We start from the raw sequence: 3,816 nt of genomic DNA, 5'->3' as shown, positions 1-3,816 counted from the left end.
GTCCTTCAAATTCATTCAAATGTGATGGTGGTCTTTGCATTCCTAAAATATGGCAATGTGATAGAGATGATGACTGTGAAGATGGAAAGAATGGAACTGTTAGTTCTGATGAAAGAAACTGTGGTAATTATAAAAATTCTTTAAATGTATATATATATAAGTTTTTATATAATTGCTTTCAGATATGAACTAAATTAATTTCACAGTGATGTTACAAAATAATTTTACTCTGATATTTTGGAATGATTCTGACCAAACAGACTCATAAATCTCATAAAATTTTATAGCTAGAAAATATTAAAAAGGTTACTGAAATATTTTCTAATTTTTACATAAACAAAATAAAAAAGTTCTAATTTAAATATAACTTTTTAAATTTCATTAAATTGAATTGAATTACTATTAAGCTAAATAAATTAATTTTCTATGACAATTTATAACAAGGTTATCATTTAAGTTTTGAATTAAGAAATATTCAAGTAAAACTATCAATCTATCAATTTTATTGATTTATGATTATCTCATCTATATTTAACTCAAATTATTTTATTCTGAATAAAATAATTGATTAAAATATTTTGTTGCTACATCATTAATTTGAATAATGGTAAATAATTAAATTTTTAAATTTTTGTCTGAATACTAAATGAATATTAAATATGCTTAAACATAAACAGATACTAATTATAAAGTACAAATGATAACTAAATTTTAAGTTTAAATTGTAATTGAAAAAAATCAAAACATCTTTAATTTTTTTTCATAATATTAATTGAGAAACTTTAATGAAATATTGAATGTGGACTGTCAATTCATTATTTTGTTTTTGTTATATACAAATAGTAAATTTTAAAAAGTTGTTGGAGTGAAGATCTAGACCTAAACTAAGGGGGGAAAAAGCATCAAAAATTAAAAAGATAACTCACAATCGATATCAATGAAAAATAAAATTTTTTATTAAAAATAAGTAGAATACATAATTAGAGATTTAAGATATGATTTTTGAAATTAGGAAAATTTTTTGAAAATTAATATAAATTAGTATATTAAAGCATTTTAAGAATAATTTTCAAACTATTTTTTAAAATATAAAAATATATCTTAAAAAAGTTTTTATACAATTCTAATATAATATTTTAATAGATACTATTTATTACATACACTGCTTTTAAAATTTTTATAATTTAAGTTTAATGACTCCATATTGATAAATGAAATAAGCAGACTGATTTTTTTTTTTTTTTAATTTCAAACTTATTTTAGAAAATTTAACTCTGGTTTCTTGTTTCTTCATTTCAAATTGAGTAATATTTGACAATAGTGTAATTAACCTGACTTGTTTTAGTTCTTGCAGCTGGGAGATATGGATACATCATCATGGACGAAGAACCCATTTCCTGTATTGTGGAGGAATACCTACAACATTTAGAATAGTGTGATTTGCATTGCAGTAAACATGGAGCCTACTCAGTCAGATATCTGCTGCTAACTGTAACTGATTTAGAACCGGCATGCACTGGACATTTTTCTTCGCATTGCAAAATGGCATATGCATACTTCAGGAACTTCTGTTCGAACTAACCTCACCTGCCGTCCGGGTCAGCGATTTTAATAAGGTGGCAACACTAGCACGAAATTTTTGTGTTTCTGTGACGAATTTTTTCGAAAATTTTTCTGAAAATTTCTGTGACGAAACTGAATTTTAGTCTTTTAAATTGAGATACCTAAATAAGGGGACGGCGAAATTTTCCTTTGCCCCGGGCGGCTGACACCCACGCTACGCCACTGCAATGGGATCCCATATTTTGTTAATACAAATAATTTATTATTATTATATTACTATCTGCAAGTACCCGCTTCGCTGGGTTGAATTTTTTCGCTTTACAAAATTTACATACTTGATCCATTCTCCCAATCACTACACTTGGATTTTTTAGTTGGATCATAATGAAACGCTTTGTGTTGAACACTGTAAGTATATTACAGTCTGAAGTTAGACTTCCCTTTCCTTCAGGAAGTCCAACTCCCGAATCCGACTGCTCGCGCGTGAAAGAACGAATCGCCATTGCCGATCCTAACATAGGCATAACCGGTCTGGTGCCGACCCTTTGGTCACATTTTGTTTAATCAGTAAATCTTAATACGGGATCGTTGTCCAAGGTGTCTGTTTTGGATGTAAATTAGTAAATAGTTACTGAAAAACGAGTTTTTAATGTGATTAATATTTTCAATATAATGTATTTAATAATTTAACAGGTTGACACTCATAATGTGCTTTTGTCTATATCTCAATATAATTATAATTATCATATAAATAAAATGTAATTAACACAAATCGTATAAAATACCCATATATTTTATACGATTTGTGTTGTATATACATATATAATTATTTATATATATATATATATAATATATATATTATATATATATACATCGTATAAAATACCCAACGTACAATGATTACTTATTATCTATAGTTTACCTTCTAAATAAACCACCATATATTATTGCAATCACGTTGATTTATGAACACACATGTAGGTTACACCTAGTGTTAACGAGTTTTCCGCCAAGAAATTTTAACAATTATAATTATATTGAGATATAGATAAAAGTACACTATAAGTGTCAACCTGATTAAGATAAGGCTAAGATAATACGTTAGCCCGAAATGCATACGTAAACATTTTTTTTACAATACAGTATGCCAAAATAAAAATTATACGTCATTAAACCTGGATAATGTGTAGTGAGAAATAATCAACCTGATTACAGGATTAAAGTGATTGAAGATAAGAATTTTTATATATTAAAAAAATTTAGCATAGAGAATAAAAATTTTAATCACTGTAGAATATACATTGAATATGAATTTGTCTAAAATTTAATTAAGATCGTTTAATATTTTTCTATTTAGCTCATTTTCACCCTTAAAATACAGGAAACAGAAACGAAGATAAAGAAAAAATTAATTCAGTTTTGCAAGAATAAATTTAATGATTCGATCTTAACAATTTGAATTTTACACGTTCCAACGTTGTTTCTTTTATCGAGTACGAGTTATAAGGGAAATATATTTAACACAAGTCTTTTAAAAATACAGTATTTTTGTTTTTTTTACGTGAATTCAACATATTACGTTTAACAATAGAAACGAATAAGAATATGAATAATACATTGAAATATTAAAAGTCATATAAAATTAAATTTTATACAATTTATTTCATGTTTATTGTTATTATTTTCAGTTGTTCTTTGGATGAAACAAAGTTTAGAAGAAAGTATTTTTCAAGTTTTTGAAGAAATTGAATATTTATATACTGCTTTACTTGCATCGATGATCTTCATTTAAAAATATAAAAGAAACATAACCACTGTAAGGATACAAAAAGGAAAATTCATGAAGATATAAATACACTTGAAAAATGTTTTATAGAAATTGTTTACTTTAATATGTCATCTCGATTTAGCTGTTGTTTGAGATATTAGTAACATAATACTGTATATTTATACTCGAACTTTATCATCTCTAAAATTACTTTTTTGTGTTTTGGTGCAGAAATTTACTTTTAGATATAAAAATTATTATACAATTAAATATTATTATTGATTTAATTATTTTTAGTTAAGATACTTTTTATTACGCATCGATAAAATATTATTTAAAACAATTTTTTTAATTGCAGATAAAAGGAACCGAAAGAAATTTTCATGTAAACACTGTAAGAAGAACTTTACATCTAAACAAAGTTGGCAAATTCATCAAAGAATCCATACAAGAGACGAGTGTAAACAGAGATTTTTCACTAAAGA

Source organism: Centruroides sculpturatus, unplaced genomic scaffold (assembly GCF_000671375.1).
Source record: "Centruroides sculpturatus isolate CEXI.00-Female unplaced genomic scaffold, Cexi_2.0 scaffold2862, whole genome shotgun sequence".
In the NCBI taxonomy this organism is placed as follows: Eukaryota; Metazoa; Arthropoda; class Arachnida; order Scorpiones; family Buthidae; genus Centruroides; species Centruroides sculpturatus.
This window is presented reverse-complemented; position numbering follows the sequence as displayed.